The sequence below is a fragment of the Corvus brachyrhynchos genome, unplaced genomic scaffold (genome assembly GCF_000691975.1).
Source record: "Corvus brachyrhynchos isolate BGI_N302 unplaced genomic scaffold, ASM69197v1 scaffold70, whole genome shotgun sequence".
Lineage (NCBI taxonomy): Eukaryota > Metazoa > Chordata > Aves > Passeriformes > Corvidae > Corvus > Corvus brachyrhynchos.
Genome location: NW_008236217.1, coordinates 8725644 through 8745202, shown reverse-complemented (window position 1 = coordinate 8745202; position 19559 = coordinate 8725644). Strand labels below are relative to the sequence as shown.

General features: G+C 43.8%; 1 protein-coding gene across 3 annotated transcripts in view; it reads left to right on the top strand.

Annotated features, from left to right (window-relative positions):
* Positions 1 to 42: 42 nt before the first annotated feature.
* The window catches only part of TJAP1 (tight junction associated protein 1), a 39199-nt gene continuing 19682 nt past the window's right edge, over positions 43 to 19559 (top strand). The window contains exon 1 of one of the 3 annotated variants that reach the window (XM_017746319.1): positions 43 to 868. The gene's annotated coding sequence lies outside the window, so the exon portion shown is untranslated. The remainder of the gene's footprint in view (positions 869 to 19559) is intronic. The other 2 variants (XM_017746311.1, XM_008643334.2) reach the window with 2 other exon arrangements.

Genomic DNA, 19559 nt, shown 5'->3' with positions numbered 1-19559 from the left:
GGGAGGGGGGGGCGGCCACAGCCCCGGCCCCAGGGAAGGGACGGTCCTCCTGGGGAAGGGTGGTGGTGCCACTGCCTCAGCTATCAGGGCATTACGGAGCTCTCCCTTCCGGGGAGAGACCCGTGTCGGGGAGCAGCGCAGGCACGGATTCGGCAGGCAGAACCTGGTCCACGCAGGGTGTAGCCGTTTCTGAGTGATGGAGAGTTAGGTAGTGTAATAGAGAGTTACGTGGTGTGGGGGATGAGAAAGCAGTATCTCTGCAGGGAGCCTTGCTGGAGTAGGAGCTGCAAAGTGGAACAAATCTGTGCCAGCATGTGTGTTAAAGAACCGGAGTGTAACTGGCAGAGGCAGGGCTGGAAAAGAAGAATCAGCATTCCCCTGGTGTCAGATCTGGCAGGGTTTAATGGGAAATTCTCTACCAGCCTGGACATCCTCTCTAGGACAAGGGGTGCTTCCCCCTATAGAACTAGTGTGCAGCCTCTGGGAACATGGGGAGACTTTAAAGGAAAACAGGTGAATGGTAAATACTGTACTGCTTCTGGCTTTGACCTTCAGCACTCTGCATAGAGCAGAGTAAAAGACTGAGTGCTAATACACAGATTTTTAGGTGCGCAGGAGGTTGCACTGGTAGGCATCAGGGTGTGCATATGATACACAAATCTGGCAAGGCTGAGAGCGACCTAGATCTGAGAGATGCCAGGTGGATCTTGTCCACTGAAAAGAATCATCCATCACACGTAGATAGTTCTGTGCCAGTGAAAGCTTTTCAGAGCTATGCATTTCTGTTTTACAGATTCAGAGAAGAAACCGGGATAAAGGGCCTACATAAGATGAAGCAATGAATCCTTACTGAAACATCAGACAGCAGGTAAGAAAGCCAGGAATGAGCTGATGCTGAGTCAGGCTGTGTTCTTTTGGTACCACTACTCAAATTTCTTGAGAACATGTGAACCACATACCTGAAAAACTGTCCCTCTCTGTGGTGTTCTCTGCATCATAGTAGGCCTGTGTTGCCAGAGTTGAGAGGCCAGGGGTGTCAGTGAAATGGCAGTGACCTGGAGAAATTCAGCAAGGGCTTCTGGGGAGAAAAGTTCCATTAAAGATGTAAGCCAGTGCTCTTGACATGCAATCCGGGAAAGCAGTCTTAAAAGTGCTCGATCCAGTGCCAAAGTAGCCATGCTGTCTGTATAATTCACAAGGGGTCAGCCCAGCCATAATCCAAATGAAATCCTTTCTGATGATCCTGCTCTTGGAATAATTGCAATATCAAACTTCAGTGATTCTAGTGACCTTCTGTTCTCTGTTTATTTGTTCCACCACATTGTTTTTTCCACACAAATTTTAACTGTTCCTGTGATGGGTGGTGCAGGTGTACCTTTCTGTCCTCTCCTGAACTCACTGTTGAGACCCAGTTTAGAGGAGCAGTTGTTTGGTACCCAGCAGCTGGTCTTTTGATTGTACACTGTCACATCACCTTTGTAACAACTCCTTTCTCTCTTCTTCACTTCCTAGTGTATCACTGCAGAAAGCACCTGTATCCCAGCAGTTCTTTGCATACAGTGTGATTTAGTTTCTGGGTGTTAAATCAGCATTTAAGCTATCAGGTCTTAGCTGTGGTATCAAGAGGAGTTTTTCATTCCTTCCCTGGCATGCAGTGCTCTGGAAATCCTGTGAATGCATTTCAGCAGGGCCAGCAGAGTTCCAAAGTGCAGCCCATGGCTATCTTCATCTTTAATATTAACAAGGCATTGGGTCAGGAGGGGATGAGTTACTTGCCAAGACCTGTTGCCTCTTCACTCTCCAAACCAGCTTTCTGAACTAAAGATGACCTTGTGTGCTTTTCCACTCTGTTTCAAGTTGTTTGTTGGCTGCTGCTAAGTCACTTGCTTTGCAGCCAACAAACCCTCAATTCTTATCTCTGCCATCCACTCTAAATACAATCGTGGTGTAGCTTGTCAGGGAGATAGACTAAAGCCTTGAAAAAGGTGTAGTCTTTTGAAAGTCTGCCTGCTTCTTGTCCCAGAGCAGAACAAATCAAGTCAGATGGGACGAATGGTACCAGAGCTGGCTTGGAGAAAGGGCTTGTGGCAGCTGGTGTGGCATATAAAGTGTTTTTAAAAAGGTGAAGAAAGCCAAGCTATTTGAGCAGTAACAAAATAAACAAGTTTTACTAAAGTGTATTTTTTGGTAGTTGATTTCATGCTTGTGAGTTTTGGAGTCTGATGGTTTTTCTGAAGGTGAGCTCCCTAACCTGTTAAAAAGTCTGCTATGTTTTATGGAGAATCCACTGAAAACTGGATTCTGAGATTTCCATGTATCGCCACATCTACAGTGTAGACCCGAGAAACAGTTCTGGAGGTTAGGTCCTGACAAATTTACTTGTTGTGTATTTGTTATCATGGGTCTTGCTTCCCCAGCAAAGAGTGACAACAGAGTGCCTTACGTGTTGCTGGGAGAAGTACAACATGTAGAGGTCTCAAATGAGCCTGCATGTGATACAGATTGAGGGTAGGATTCCTCTGCTAATAAATGAGGGTCTGGCTTGACACCTTTTTGATTCATCTTGCTCTTTTTATTTGGCTTGTCAGAATCTGGAATTGTCCTAATAGAGCCGATTTTCTTGACTATTTGACTTGATTCATGCTTTGAGAGTAAATTTAAGGTCCTGAAACTGGGTATGTTCATCTCCTTGCTTGAAGGCTTTTGGTTGGGAAGATACCTCCTTTCTGTATGACACCCTGAGCTTCAGAGAGAGAATGCTTGTTGGCATTCATGCCAGCTGTGTGTATTTCAAATCACTAGTAACTGGGTAAATATGATCCTCTCTGAGATTCACTTTACACAGGACTGCAGAGGAACTATGTGTGTAACCTATGCAAACAGGACTAATGCCTTAGGGCATGAAATCATCCATCCTGTTTCCCTGCCAGTTCCCCTACCTGAGGGCTTTTCCTTAGATCTAGATTGGCTGGGTCTGTAACTGTAGTAGGAAGAATGTTACTTTTTAAGTTGAAATACCTTTACAGCTGCTTGGAGGGGAAGGGTGATGTTATGGTCAGAAAGATACCTGATTTCTGCCACAGATGTATTGCGTTCAGATCATTAGTGTTTCTCACTCTTCATTCTTTGGTTGGAAAATATGATTAACACCAGTGTTACTAGGGATTTGAGGATGAACCCGTAAGTGTCTGGATGCTTGGATACTGTGGTGTTGAATGCTTTAGTAAAGCTCGGTGGAGGAGAAGTGAAAAGGATATTTCAAGCTGTGACTTCAGAATGAAGCAGACCCCTGTGTGATCCATTGTCCTGTGTATTATTTAGCATGGTGAAATTACTATGGAGTGCAAGTCAGGCCCTGCCTTGTTCAAGGCAAATGGGCACTGCAAGACCTCACCATTTTTGCCTTCCCAGGAGCTATTTGCTTGTTTTGCTCACATGTCTAACCTTGCCTGAATCTTTTTGACTTCAAGGACAATTTTCTCTTTTTTTGCTTGTTTGTTTATTCCATACTTGGAAACTGTTCTCTTCATTGTCAGGTTGTTTAATGTATGGTTTTATTCCAAATATGCTCAGCCAGAGAGGGCCAAAAGCAGCAGCTTGCAGGATGTTTCATAGTTGGAATGACATGAGCCACCCTCTCCAGAGTGTCCTTCTGGGAGCTGCACTTAGGAAGGAAATGGCATAGAAAACCATGTAGGAGTGTGAGAATAGCTTTGCAATGGTTGGAATGCGCTATAAGCATCACTTGGGTGGGCTCAGTTTTCTTCTGCTTTTCAACAATGCTGGGTGCCAAGCCTGAGGAAGACTGCTGTGCAGGGGTGAAGGAGCTGGAATGTATTCCTCAGTTGAGGTGAATGCAATTCAGTGAAACTGATAGGCATCAAACTGAATAATGATTTTAAAGTATTTTCACATGATGTCTAATCTGTGGAAATTCACTACCACATAATAGCACTGAGGCTAAGAGCTGAGAGGGATTCAGAAAAGATCAAGCACTTAGGAGTAGAAATGTTCAGACTTGCTTTAGCTAAAGAACTTGTTTTAGAAGGTGTATTTTTCAGACATAATCCAATCTCTTAACAGGTAAAGGTTTGAAGAAAGGGCAGTGTGTTCTATAATTGTCCACTGAAGCTTCTTGCTCCATCTACTAAACAACCTTAATGAATTGGCCTATGTCAGGGGCAAGGTATTGAATCACTTACGTGCTATGATAGGTTGCTCGCTGACCTTGCTTTTTGTGGTAACTGCATTAGGGGAAAAAAAAAAACAAATCACCAACCAAAGAACAAATCCACAAAGCACTGCAGCTGCTCTGATTAGTCCTGGTAGGTTGCGGATTTTAAACTGGTGAAGAGCAGGGACTGTGGAAAGACAGTGCAGTTCATAGAGGAGGACCGTCTTACGGATGGACATGGAGACATGTAGCTATTGTCTTTTCATGCTGAGTGGTCAGGCAAAGCATTTGGTGCTTCTTTCTTCTGCTTGTAAGAGGGAAAAGAATGTGGAGTTTGGCCTCTCCACATTGCAGTCTTGTTGTGGACTTCAGTCTGTAAGGTCTGTAAAGTTTAGTCTGAAAGGCAGGGCTTTAAGGCTGTTGAAGTGAGTTCCGGTATGTTGTAGCATGAGCCTCAATGTACTAATGTCTGTGAAGACAGTCTGTGTCCTGTGCTCATGTCCAGTCTGTTGAGGATCAGGAGAATCATCAGTGCTGCAAGTAGGTGTAAATTTCATTTGATGCATAGACTAATAAAGATAAGCAGCAGTGGCATGAAGATATGTATAAAAAGCTGTGTGTTTGTAATGTTTGCCTAAATGCAAGGGGAACTGAAGGAAATAGTCTGTATGTGTCTTTTCAGAGACAGAAGCAGGATATGTAAACCTCAAGATCCCTGTATGGGCCCTGTGGGCTTCTCTGGGAACAACATGTGCTTTAGGGCACAAATTAACCCTTTTGTGGCAGGCCTAACAGCTTTGAATAAAAGGTTACTGAGTTTCGTAGAAGTTTTGTGCTGCTGATAAAGTGAAATGGGTCAGAATTGGAAAGTAAGTTTTCTGGCAAGGCTTAGACTGGTTTTTAGGCTGAGAATATCTGACCAGCTTCTGGTGGCAAGAGAGAACTGCTTTAAATTTTTGATTTCTTAAGGGTCAGCAAATTCAGAACTGGAAGTCTCACAGTGACTTCTATGTCTTTGGTTGAGTTCTGTATTTGTCTTTTAGCTCTGTGATGAAACTGGCTTTGGTAATGTTGTAGGAGTCGTAACTGGATTTTCTTACTCTTGTGTTTAAAGTCTCAGTTGTCCAGCTGCACTCATGTAACACTCGTGCTCAAATGTTCTAAAATCAAAAGGGACAGATGAAGTAGTCTCTCTGATTATTGAGGAATTACACATAGGCTCATAAAAAGCCTTAGGCGAGTTTTACTTTATAGCATTTGATTCAAAATAATATAAGTTATTTTCCCAAGGTAATAATTAGATAATCGTTGTGGCTGTAAGGTTTTTCACCATTATTTTGGCATATGCTACTCAGAGTAGCTGGTTTTAGACCTGCATATGTCTTGCTTCACAAACTCTCTGCAATTCCCAAAGTTGCCTTGCTGCTCTGTCTCCTAAATCAGATTTCTTCCTGCAGCTTTAGTGTTCATTAGTGATGACTCTGCTGCTGCCCAACGGGAAGGTTAAAAATATTCTAGGGAGATGAGTCGAAATCTGGTGTCTCTCACATAACTGAATAGTGACTGCAGTTAATGCTACTCTGCTGGGGTTTTTTTCCTTGGCTATTTTTATTTATAATTTTTTCATTATCGAGAACTGTTCTCCCTTCTGTTTTATCTGTGGGAGATTCATACCCAGTGTATTGTATGAAAAGCATTTTCAAATGGGGGAAAAGAATAAAATGGAAAATGATAGGATTTTTGTGCTTAAAATTATAGTTATTTTAAGTAACCTTTCTTGAGAATGGACTTCAAGCTTACATCCTACCTTTAAGTGCATTTATTTTTCTGAGCAGAAAGTGTCTCATGCACTAAAGTGTGCAAAATACATTTATTTCCCTTTTAGAATTTAATTTCTAAGCATTGCTTTCACTACAGTTATGTAAACACTGGGAAATGAAAACTTTGCTCAGAAGGGTTTTCTAAGGTAACTGCATTTTGCTAGAGATACTCTGTTATTAGATGTCTGTGTAGGCACTCAATCCAATTTCTTCTAGGACTAATATGGAGAGTCATTTTTGGCGAACATCTCGTACCAGTTTGGTTTGATTCCTGAAAGCAAATCACCCTTGCTGGGCTGCAGAATTCTGGTAGATTCTACTTATAAGTGTATTCATTTTTCCGTGATTAGCTGATGCCTTTGCAAATAGGTCCTCAGGTGTATCTGGAATGGCTATAACAGAATTCAGTGTCGTCAAGGTCCCAGCTGGATGGGGCTGTATTACTGTGCAGCTCCAGAGATGATTTACTGCCTGACTGACAATTTGCAACATAAACATTAGTCCAAGCATGATCTTGTCCCAAACCCCGCCTACACAGGGAGCCAGGAGTCTTCCTGCCACGCGCCATAAATCGTTTACGGTTTGCTCATGCCCGTACATTTGAAAAGCAGCTGTGTAGTGGGGATTAGCAGTTTGCAGAAGGCCCGTGCGGGGCTAAATTAGGGTCTCTTGCTCTGGTGGTGAATACCAGCATCGGAATAGCAGGAGTGCTTCTCAGCAGTGGAAGGCAATTTACTCTGGGAATGGGGGTGGGTGCAGGGTATCTGTGAGGGTACAGCAGCCAGGAGAGAGCATTGCAGTGCTCTAGTTTGAGCTCTAATGCCTGATTGATAGCTGCCCAGCACTGTGTGGGATTGAACAAGTCATTGTTAGTTCTGTGGGTTTAACATTTTATTTATATATTTATTATTTCTATGTATTTTACACGTATATGTAGAGACACAAAATATAAGCCGACCTCTTCTGTCTCCTAGGAGCTGAAGGATGATAGAGTTTTTGGGTTTTTTTTACCGTGTGAAGACTGGTTTCCCTTTTGCTAGCCCACAGTAGCAGTATCAAATTATACGCAAGGCCATTTGGGGCTTCGCAACTAATTTTGAGCTTTTATAAGAAGTTTTACTGTGCCACTTGGATTTAATACAGCTTTGCAACTTCAGCTCTCAAAGTAAAACTATTTTTGTACTGGCTGCGATAATTTAAATTGCCTCCTGGAGCTTCTAATGACTAACTTGTGTTTATGATGAAAGCTCCCATTTATCCAAACCCTGAAAGCACAATCTGTTTGGTAATGTAACTCTAAATGTATTGATGCTTTATATCAATGGCAAGTGCATCAGAGCCTAAAGTCAATTGGTACCTTCAAGTCTTCCTGTAATAAAGAGAATATGCAGATTTTGCTGTACAAATGGGACTAGACAGTACAGTTCAGAGATCTCCTGTGTACTGGCTGAAGGACCAGCTGCTGAGTAAAACAGATATAAGTAGATCATTTTCAGCTGGGTTGGTTTCTCATTAACAAATCCTTTCTGAGGTGGGTTGGTTAAGAATCCAGGTGGAATGTGTCAGCAAGGTGTCCCCTCAAGATGCATCAGCTGAGCATGAGTGCTTCCAGACTGTACCATGAGCATCCATGGGGCCATGGGCAAAGCCAGTGGGCTCTGGGTAAAGCATGTGATTTGTTTCCAAAATGACACAATTAGGAAACCTCTTACTATTTTTTTGAAGCTGCTGCATGGACTTCTCTCTCAAATAAGCCCATTTTCATGGAGCTTTCTGCTCTGCTCTCTTCTGTTGTAGGTTTGGAGAGAGTAGCTGGAAGGCTTGTTTCAGTCTCAGAGTTGCCACCATTTTTCTTACTGCTTTTGGTGAAAGGCTTTTGGCAAAAGGCAGTCTGATTCTTTCTACTCTGCTGAGATGGAGGCCAGATAGCACCAAATATATTTGTGGCTGTTTGTGTGGGCATTTTGAGATTTGGAAGGCACTTTGCTAATGAGCTGTAGGTCATTTAATGTCAGATTGGCTGAGTTTCCATCAAGCTGGTTCTTTGTTGCAGCAATGCATATGGACTGTGTGTGTTTGGGGATCCCTATTACCTATCTCATATGCAGAGGGCTTTCCTCCTGTTTGCTACCTCCTCCCTCCCCACAAGAAAAAAATAATCACCTGGAGAGCTGTTAACCTCCAAATTGAATTAGATGTTTTGCTGTTACTTATGTAGACTTTTCAGATGTATACAGAGGTTGGAGAGGGACGTGGATATGTGATCTTATTTTGAGCTTTCCCTCCTTCTTGTTTTTGATACTGAAGTTGGAATTCACCCTTCCCTTTTCCTGGGAACTGATGTGAAGGAATTACTGTCACCCAGAGCAAACTTCAATCCACTTGCCTCAAGGCCCTGCCTCTCCAGGTTAGGACTTTGCCTGACTTCCACAGGCAACAGTTTGTTTATGAGCTTATGTTACCTCAGTCTTGTGGGCTAGGTCTGAGGGGTACTACTGTTCAGGCAGTGGAAATCTCAACTCAGGATAGGGAGGGATGCCGTAGAGTTAGTACAGTTAACTCTTCCCCCCCACACACCCTCCTTTCTTCCCTGTTTCCTCACCTGCCCAGCTGTGTAGTAGGTTAGCAGTACGTGTCTGTTCTTATTCTTATGAAAGTAGACTTTGTTCTCTGAAGACTGCTAATCATGCCCCATGGGGGTGTAATCAGTTATAAGGTATTTAATGCAGTGCAGGCGGGAACAGGCTGCCTGGCCGGGCTGGCAGATTGCAACACTACAATTATAAAGGGCCCCTTTCCCCCACTCATCCGCCCACTGGTGGCAGGATGAGGGTACCTTGAAACAGTATTAAGTCTATGAAAAGTAAAGATGTAGTGGGGGAAGGGAGATGAGAGGCTGAAGAGGCAGTTCCTATTCTGGGAAACAGGCAGACCTACATTCTGTGAGAGCTGCAGCCATTGCAGGTTGCACTGTTGAGACTTGTGGAGTTTGGGTGCCATCACCATCGAAGTGGATTGCACAGGGATGGCCCTTGGCAATGTATAGAACAGCAGGGCCTTCCGTCCTGTCTGAAATGGGTTTTCTTGTGGTGGCTGGGGTTGGAGAGGTATGGAGTGGTTAGAAGGGGAGAAGCCCATTCTCCTCTATGCAGTGATTTAGACACCTAATCTGTAAACCCTGCCAGGCTTCTATTTTTATCTTTGGATATAAATCTATTGGTAAATTTGGCCTTTCATGCCTCATTCTTCCAAGTACTGGAGCTACTGCAGTTTACTGAAGGGAGCAGGTAGCCTGAGGCCTTGAATTTCAACAGGCATGAGAAAGTTTACTGGACCTCATCTGGTCTGTTCCTGTTACTTAATATCAGATCATTTGCCTCTGTGAGGGCCTGAAATGCACACGTGGGGTGTGGAGCAGCTGGGCTGTAAGCCTTATAAATCATCCCTGCTCCGGCGGCCTGCTAGATGCATCGGTATGTTTCTGGAGCTTATGGCTACATTGACCTTTCCCCTTTCAGGGTTCCCAGAGATTACAGTGTTTCAGCCCTTAATTGGTTCTCTCTGAATTTCCTGACACTGTTTTGTGTCTGTTACATTCAAGTCCGATATTTTCTTTCTGCAGTGCTCTTGAAAGTGTTGGTTTTCCTGTTTGGTGCTGAGAGAGCACTGGCTATTGAGTCTCAGAGTTGGCCCGTAGCACTGGGCGATGGATTTTTTAGGAGTGCGTTGTTGTTTAGTTATGTTGCACAGAGTATGTGCAGATTCACAATGTGGGGAGTTGGCAGTATAGACTTGAGAATTCTGCTGACAGTTTCACATCTGAGGCATCCTCATCTTTTTCCATTCAGAGTAACTTCATATTTGAGAATGTGAATTCTTTGGAAAGCTTTAGGATTTGTAGGAGTGTCGCATGAAGGAGGAATAATGTTTTTTCTGACTAGAGCATAGAGTCTCTGCAACTCTAAAATTATGAGGTTCTGAGATTAGAGGTTACCTGATGTCTTGGGTATTTGTACATTAAGTTTTTCTTCTTTTGATCACTGAAATGACCCGTTGTCGGTGCTGTAGTGGAAGAATGATGTACAGAGAAGGTCAGATCTGTGTGTGTAGGCAGTGAAGACAAGTGTTTACGGAAGGATTTTGGGTTAATGAGGAAGTGCCTGCGTCCCAGAAAAGCTACTTGACTTAAGGTAGAATGGTTTCCTGGGGCTGGAAAAAGACCTGGATCCTTGCAAGCACCCCTGTTGCCCAAAGACAGCTTCTTATTCAGCCCTGCCCCCTCAACTCAAGAGGTCTCAGTGTTATATTTGCCACTTGTTTTATAGGAAAAGTCAGGGAAATTCCCTTCCCAGGCTAGTGCACAGAGCTGTTCCTGCCTTGGGCTGTGGCTACTTCACAGCCCGGGCAGCAGCTCTTCTCCCTGTAGCTTGCATGCCCAACTGAGAACTCTCCTGCCTTGCTCTGTTTCTCTTTTGCCGTGTGCTCAAGAAGTTGCTTGGAGAACTTGACCCTCACACAAATGAATTTGGGGTTGAAGCTGTTGTTGGGGTCCTGACAGTGGCCATCATGTATGGGGAGGGAGCGTGGAGGGTGTCAGCAGGGTGGGTGTGTGGGCTTGCTACTTGTTTGCCTTCTCTGCCTGGTGAGGAATGCAATTCGCAGTCCGGCAGTGGGAGTCAGCACGGCGGCGGGCGGCGTGCTGTTCGTGCCCCGTGGCTACATGCTTTCAGCTCCACATCAAAGGTGTATTTAGTGTGTAGCTTGTGCCATTCCTGGCCACACCTGGTGGCCTGCAGGCATGCAGGAGGTGGAGTCTGGCTGTGTTTGCAGATGGCATTCAGGGTTCAGACTTCTTGCTTGTGGAAAGGCTGGAGCCGAGTCCATGCTAAACAACCCCAGGAATGCACCGGGAGAGCTGAGCGGCACAGTCACTCCAGGGGCATGTCCTAGCAGCAATGTTTCCTTTATAGCTCCAGCAAAATAACTCATGCCTGCTCCTCCAGAGGAACTGACTGTTTGCTTGGGTGTGTTGTACGGTTTAATTTACACCGATAAGGCCAATTAAGGTTGGCTCGTCCCCCCTGCAGCCTGTGTGCTCTCTGCAATCAGTAGATGATTGAGTGGTTTCATGCCGTCCAGCTCTGCTCAGTACAAACTGTGCACGAGATGTCTGCCTGGAGATGGAATGGCTCTGGGATTTAACCCAGGCAGTAATGCTTCCCGCAGTCGGTGGGTAAACATTCTGTTCCATCTTCTTCTGGAAAATCTTTCTTTTTCTAGCTGGTACCCCAAGAGCTGAGGACAGGAAGCTTGCTGAAGGATGGCAGATCAGGATGTAGCTACCTTATTTTGGGATCCTTGACATGATATCCGTTCTGAGAAATGGTCACTAGTTTTCTATGCACCTGTCATGCAAGCCATCCTTGTCCTCTATACAAGTCTTTCATTTGCCTGGCACAGGGAAACGTGATCCCGTTTGGTAGTGTCATTATGGGCAGCCCATAGGCAAGGTTTGTGGAAGTAACAGCAGACCATCTTCTGTGTTCTGGGTAAGCCTTGGGCTGTTCATTACCCAGTTTGCTTGGATCCTTTGGAGTTTCCCTTTTGGTAATTTCCAGTAGCCTGGAATTCTGTGACCTGCCAGTCATTTCTATATTAAAGTTAGCCTTCTGTAGAAGACCTCCCTACTGCCATCCTTAGGCAGTAGCGGGAGTGAAAGAATTTGCGCTCAGAAGTTCTCTGGCTTTAAAGCTTAGTTTTTGCTTTTTAGCTGTCGCCACACTCTCAGCATGAGTCACTGCAGAGCTCACGTTACCATGAACAGGTCCATGCCACCCTCTCTTCAGAAGTTTGTATCACTTTTCAAAGCAGGATCTCAATGCTAGGTGATTAAGGGAAAGTTACTTGTTCCAAGACTCTTAGAATTGTGAAACATTTGGAAATTATTCACGTTGGGTGCTCTTCTCTTTTGATTTCATGTAATCTTTGCATTTTATTTCAAACTAATTGCCACCAACTCCACACGTGACTGTTAGGGCTTGGATGCTGAGAAAGTGTGTTGCCTGAATCTTCATTTTCCTTCCTCTGTTCTGTAGTGGCAGACTGGACAATATGCCCTGCAGCAACAGGAGGTGGTAACAAAATATAAGTAAGTCTAAAATCGAATTGTGTGGCTGGTTACTGATAGAACATTTGTGTATAATCACTGTCGTACTGGGTGTTTCAGCTTTGTCATGCGATATGAGCTACAGCTGCAAAGATGGAGGTCTTGTTTTGGATTACATGCTGCTTCTGCTGACACTTTCCAGTTGCCAGGAAAGGAGTGAGGGAATAAAAATGAAGTGGATGTGACATTGGCCAAGGAGGAAGTAGGGCTGATTATTGGCCTTTTTGCAACCTGTCAGTGAGTTTTGATATGTTGTGGAGAGAGAGTCACTTACTCCTTGGTTCAGCTTTCCTGCTGGTCTTCAAGGCTGTAGGAATCCAGACCTCTGTGCTCCTGTATCCAGTCCCAACCACGTCTGACCGGGGAATGTGTTCCTCTGTCTAGAGCTGTAACCCTCCCAAGTAGCTAGATCTCCCCCTGGTGGACCAGAGAGCAGGAGGCACGGCTACGGCTGGACGGTACAATTGGGAGTTGGTCTGATCCTGGGGCACCTTGAGCCAGCAGCAGATGTGGTGTTTGTCCAGTTGAGACATTCCTTAGTCCAGAGTCACAGACTCAGCAGAGCCGAGCTCGTGCAGCTGCATGAAGCTGAAGGCGTGAGTGAACAGCTCACTGTCAGTACTGAGCAAACACCTTGTCTTTGCAACATCTGCCTGGCTATATGCTGGCATTCCTCCACAGTCTTTGCTCTTAGATGAGCAGTGAGCTACTAGCTCTTTGAGTTGTTGTCTGACACTTGACAAAAAAAAAAAAAAGGGTACCTGGAATGTGGTGGCTTGCTTTCTTTAAGATACCTGGGGTTTATTAGCCCTCAGTTAGAGCCCCTTTGAGGATAGGTGACTTCACTGGTAGCTCGACTATCTCGCATTCCCTCCTTGCTCTCTGAAGACCTGCATAGGGTTTACTTACGGGGGATCTACAGGAGGGAGCCCTGTGTAGGGGAAGAGCTTCTCTATTTAATTTAGCATTACTAAAAAGGAGTGTTTTTTCTCAACCTTAGAATAATTAATGGACTTATGCTATCCCAAAGGACAACAGTGGTAAAGGCATTTCAGTTTTACAAGAGCAATGCCAGGCAGGGGATGTAAAGTAGTCTGGAGAAGCTGACCGTGTGGTAAAACTGAAGTGATGGGCCTTTGCTGCAAATGCCCCTTGAGACAATTGATGCTCATAATTAGCTCCAGCTGAAGAACAGCACTGGTGCTAGCAATGATAACAGATGTGGAAGGAGGTAGCTGATGAGAGTTCTCTCTGACTCATCTGCCACGAAGAGCAGTTGTGTCTGAGGGAAGAGCTGAAGCAACCCAGCTTGGTCACAAGTGGGGCATCTGTGGTTATCCCTCTCCAAGGGAGGAAGGTGAATCTGGGAGGTACAATGCAGCATGTACAGAAGGACAAGCAGTGCAGCCCATGACTGCTGGTGACAGGCAGCCTCCTTGTGCAGGGCAGGGGGTGGAAGAATGGGTCCTGTCTGCTGTGGCTGGGATCCTGCTGTTAAAAGGACTGACTGGAGCCCAGGGGAGAGGGGAGAGAGGAGCCGTAGTCAATTGCGTGCTTTACGCAGGTCATCAGTGAAAGATAGATGGGTGGATCTATTTGTTTTTCCTAAGCTGGATTAAGCCATGTTATATTTCTGTGACTGAACTCAGAATAAAATCTCTCAGTAGTTCAGTGGTGCTGAAGACTAAGAGAACCATGAAAAAAACCCCAGGCAAAACAAAAAAACCCAAACCAAGCAAATGAGGCAAACTGAGGCAGATTAACTACAAAAAAGAGAGAAGGTGCTCCATGCTGCTTCAGGAGCCATGCTGCTGAATTGTTTACAGAGTTGAGACAAGTTTTGTGCCTGTTCTGCCCCTGGCTCGGGCTCTGAATCTAGGCCAAAAGCATGGTTTTGAAAGCCATCTCCGTGTTCTGCCTTTGTGGTCTATTGAAATGACTACTGCCGGTGTGTACAGGAGTGGATGCTCTAACACTCTGTATCGTGCCTGGGTGCAGAGGCTGACTGGAAGTCAATGAGGAATACTTGATGTAGCCTCCTAAGGAGCCAGTGGCTGTGACATGGGTTAATTGGGAGATGTCTCTGCCTGGTAGGAATCCTCCTTTGCAAAGGAGTCAGTAGGAACACCACTTGTATCCTCTGGGAAGGGAAAGTGGCAGGATATAATCAGCTTTAGGAAAAGGCTGTGGTCACCCCTTTTCTCTTTCATCCCTTTACCTGGATAGTTTTATTCCTCCAACTCCCCTTTGCTTCTCTCAGTGCCACTCTGCTTTTCCCTGCCACTTAGAGCAAGTTATTGCTCATTGTAGGTGAAGTAAGGTTCAGGCAGCTTGGTTGAAGAACACCCCACTGGTATCCTCACACAACTCTGGTGTCACTAGTTTTACTTCATTGTGCTGACTGCTGTATGTATTCAGTGCCGTAGAGATCATAAAATATTTCTGTGCTAGATCTTCTCTGATGAATAGTACAGAAGATGTCTCAAGTTTCCATGGCAATGCTTCTGAATGTGCTTCTGTCACCAAAGAAAGAGGGACTTTCTTTTGATTAAGATTTGAGGGTTTTGTTTAAGATTGTGGTGAAACTGCATGTTGGTTGTTTGCCTGCCTATGGATGTGCCTCTGACTGATAGATAATCTGGAGAAAGAGGAAGCTGACATTTGGCTAATGGCAGAGACGGCCTGTGTCGTGCAACTACAGCTGGACCCCTGGACATGCTTAACTGTTCAGCTACAGATGCAGCTGCACAATCGCCCAACAGTTAAGCCTGTACCATTCTCTGCCTCTCATATCTGACCATCTGCTAGGGAAAAGCTAATTAAACCAAAACGATTCTTGCTGGGATTAAATCCCAGCAGCAGAAAAAATTGAGTATAGTACAAATATTGTTCTCCTACTACTGGATCAGGGTTGCTGCTTTATTTGTTCTTATAAAGAATTGCAGGCTATTCAGCTCAGTTGCTGTCAGGTAGGTGTTTAGCTCATGCACACTTTCCTTTCTCTTTTCTATCGCAGATCATTCTTGTCTTAGGTGCAAGAAATAAGACTGTCTTGCTGAATTTTTGTGCAGTTCCTTTCTTATGACAGCTGAGTCTGTTTTTCTTTAACTTGCAATTTGATGCAAAACCAGTGCACAAAGCTGGTTTTTTTTCTCCTAGTGCCTCGATTTCTCTGCTTATGGAATGGAAATTGTTCCTACCTTCTTCTTTGCATGTATTTATGGTGAGAATGAATCCTAGGGTTGGTGCAGGGCCACGTAACTTTATAGTTGCACCAGTGTGAATCTGAGACTTAAGACCAAACAGTTTATTGCAAAAATATATCTGCAGCCATTTGAGAGTTGAAGGTTAAATCTTATAAAACAGAAAATGTGGAAGTGTGGTGCCCTTAGCAACCAAACTCTTGTGTACCTACAATCTTTGATGCCACGTGATCTGGGCTTCAAAACAGCTCTTTCAAAAAAAAAAAAAAAGAAGAACTTACAACTCAGGTTGATTTCAGGGCTGCTGTGGGTACTCAAGTGACAGCTCACCACTATTCAGAGTTGTGGCAGAGTTTCTGAAGGCCAATGAGGGATTTAGTTCTCTTTAAGGGGCTCTGAGAGGATTCTTGTTATTGTCTTTCTGTGCTGGACTTGGAAAACGCACTGAAGAGGAAGTTAGTTCTGCACATGGTAGCTCAGAGGCAACAGTAGAAGGTGGCCCTGAGGAGAGAGAAATGGTTGTGTTGCTGGTATGGATATGAGGAAGACTAGTAAGCTCGAAGAGACACAATTGAGAAAGCAGGTAGAGATGAAAGACTGCCAAGAGAATGAAGATAAATGTAATCTTGATATTGAGGAGGAAGAGTTTGAATAGTTTTTAATGAGGAATGGAAAGAACACCACTAATTTTAGAATTTCTGAAATTTAATTTTGACTAATATGTTTTGTGGGGAAATGCTGTGGGTTTGTAGCATGTTAGCTCTGTGACCTAGGACTTGGTTTGTGTACGTGCTTACCCCACAGTTAACAGGAGAATGTATTTTGGTAGAAGAGGGTCAGTAGTAAGACTGTGCCTGGGGGCAGTTAGATAACATGCTCTAACTCCACACTCCAGTTTGCTCAGATAAACTGTTGGTGAGCCATACCCTTAGGAATGAACAAGTGGGGAACATTGTCTTCCCGGAACTGCTCCAGGTATGTTGGACATCAGCAAGCAAAAGCTGTGTGGGTGTATGGAAAACAGTGTACAGTGCGAGTATTTGTGATCACCCTTTCCATCCTGCCTGGGGAAAGTACAGAAAATGTTAAGCTGTGCTGGTCTGAGCATTGTTATGATGTTTATTTGGCATAGGATTAATAAACCTTTCAGAACATACAAATGTCAATACCTTTAGTAACTTAATATACCTTGTGTAGTGTAGTTAGCTTATTTTGGTTCTGAGAGAGGCTGCATTTTTGTGGGTTTGGGTTTTTTTGGAAGGAAAAAAAGCCAAACCAAACACCAAACCCAGCAAAACCTTCTCTGGAAGTAGAAAAGTGCAAAATAGGGTTAACTTCAATAACGGTAAGGATTTTACCATTTCGGGGAAGTTGTACTGATTTAACTTAATCAGATTAGAGACAGCTGTGATTATATTAGTGAAGCATTCATGTATAGGCATCTTAATTTAGTTTGTGTCTTGTATCTATCTATTTAACTTAAGATGTAAAGTGCTCTTAAACTGAATTAAGAACATTTGCCCAGAAGCGTTATACTGCTTTTTATTATTTTCGAAGTCAATTTAATTTAATACAGTGTATATGTAGACAAGACCTTTGGGAAAAAGCTGATCCTTTTTATTACTTGCTGAACAGTCTGTCATGTTTGGCTGCAGCCATGTGATCATAGAATGAAAGGGCCTGTTGTGGTGCATGTTGGTGGAGGATGGGCAAACTGATCATTGTGAGCCTTTGTACAACTTGGTCATTCTTAGCCACGGCGTTCAATTAAAGTAGGTTGATCCTCGTTGTAAATGAGGCTTTTTCCTGTCTAGAACAGATGTGAGACCCCTGTAATGTTATTTTAGGTTTCCTCCTCAGCCTACCAGTAAAAGTGCCTGCAGAGGTGGTTAATGTCCTGTTTAGGCAGCAAAAGCAACATCTTAAAACTTGGCACAAAAGTTTAATGTTAAAAAAAAAATCAGATGGCTGAGCAGGTTTGAGCTGGATTTTGCTGCTTTTCTTCATCCATAGATTGAAATAAATGTCATGCAATTTTGCTGCTGTTTCCTTCCTGGTCTGTGTCTCCCAACAGTATGTGCCACCTGCTATATATGGTGACTTACACATGCAAAACTCGCGGCCAAGAAATAAGTTAGTACTGCAGATGTCAGTTCTCTTTCTGGTTGAAAAGGATAAATCTAGTCAATACATCTTGTTTTCTACTTGCTGGTAAAGGCTCTATGGGAACAAAACTGGCACGTGAATTACTCTGCAAGTGTGGTTGTAGTGATAGCATTTCAGAATAAAGCTGACTGCTGTAAACAGCCACTTTATTTTTTGAGGTTTGTTTTTGTCAGCACCTGCAAGCATTAGGGCTGGACTTAGCGCTTGCTCAACATTGCAGATGCTCTGTAAGCTAAGTCACTGTAGCAACTTGTCCATCTGTCCTCTGTAAATAATGCAAATAATGTGCTCTGCTCCATTGTCCCACTGTGTAGATACTGCATAGTGTGTCAGCCATCTGTGCATCACTGAGACTCTCGGACAGAGGGGTTGTTTTGGAGAGTGGATTGTGGCAAGTGTATAGTTGAATGCTTCAGCAATGAAGCATTCTCTAGCATTACTATATCTCTGCTAGGGGGACAGCTCAGTGATATTCATATTCAGTCCCTGGCACTGAAGAGATGGAGATTGCAGTTTGCCCAGAACTTCTGAACCAAAGCTTGAAACAAGGGACCGCTGATAATAATTGCTGAGGGTTGTGTGAGACTTAGGGAGTACTTACAGGGGCTGAGAGTCTGACTCTCAGTAGTTGAAAAATTTAAGCTCTTTCTACCTTGTCCTAATTAAATGCCTTTTGATTTTATGCTCTAGGAAGGTAATGTATGGTTTTCCCCCTTTTCTTCCCGTCCTACACAGCACAGGATATGACCAAGGTCTGGGAAGGGAATTCCTGCATGTTGATTTTCTACAGAAATCTCCCTCTTTCATTTCTCTTCAAATGTTTGCTTGTTGTAGCCATTCCCTTGCTTGTGTTTGAGAAAGTTTAAGACCATGACTCCCAAATTTCCCTCCTCTGACCTATCAGCTTTATCCAGATACATGTTGTTAGATTATCAAGATTTGCTTTTCTAGTTGGGTCCAGACACTTTCAGAAATTTGTGAGAGTTCTCCTAATCTCCATGAGTTTTTGTCTAATGTTCTGGTATTTCTTTAAATTTCTGAGCAATATACTCCAGAAGTCTTCCTGTGGGACATCTTAAAAGAACAGATAAGAAGACAGAGTGAGGAAGGACATGGAACCCAGGGTGCAAAGATGAAGAGACTCTGAAAGTTTGTAGCCTGAACTACCTTGTGAGAGTTGGAAGGATCACTGAACAAGCTAAAGAGATCAAGCTAGCAGGTTCACTGAACAAACTAAACACGCTTCTGGTGTGTCAGCAGTTCTGAATGAGAAGCTGTCACTAGCCCTTGATGTAGCTGTCTGTGCTAAAGGTAACTTGGTAAATGACCTTTTGCTGAGCTGGTTCTTGTGCAATTTCAGGTGTAGCCATTAGAGGTGGTTCTATGCTTTATATGCATTAAAAAGCTGGTGCTCATTTCCTGGTCAAAATCTCCCCTGGGTATTTTTATTCTCCATTAACATTCCTTCTGAGGTTTGAATTCTGGTCCTTTGCTTCCTGTCCTGTTCCTGTTCAGATGTTAATCAGCTGTTGCATTCTATTCCAGTTACGTGTTAGTGATGTTAGTGCTTCTTGGTCAGTGTTGACCAGTCCTGGCTTCTATAAAAGAATTAGGGAAGGTAAGCTACTCTTAACACAGCAGAGAGTAGATACTAAAATGCACACTTAAGGGTGTGGAATGCAATTGAATTACAGGGAATGAGATCTTTGTATTGTGGAAAGAGAGAATGGGACTGTAAGAAAAGTGTGATTCTGATAATTTTTAAGAGATTTCTGCATGATGCAGTGGATATGACTGATACATGATATGTCCTGTGGTATTTCCATTCAACAAGAACTATGTATCACTGGAGTCCAGGGATTTCATTTTCACTGGAAATGTGTTAGGTGTTAAGTAGGGCTTGTTACATGGACTGTTGTTCAACAGCTAGCCTGATCCCTTTTTCTTGATAGCTCTTGGAATTGTTCCCATGCAGAGAACAGAGGTTTCTGCCTAACAGTCAAGGTTAATTGGTATGGAAAAGCAGGAAT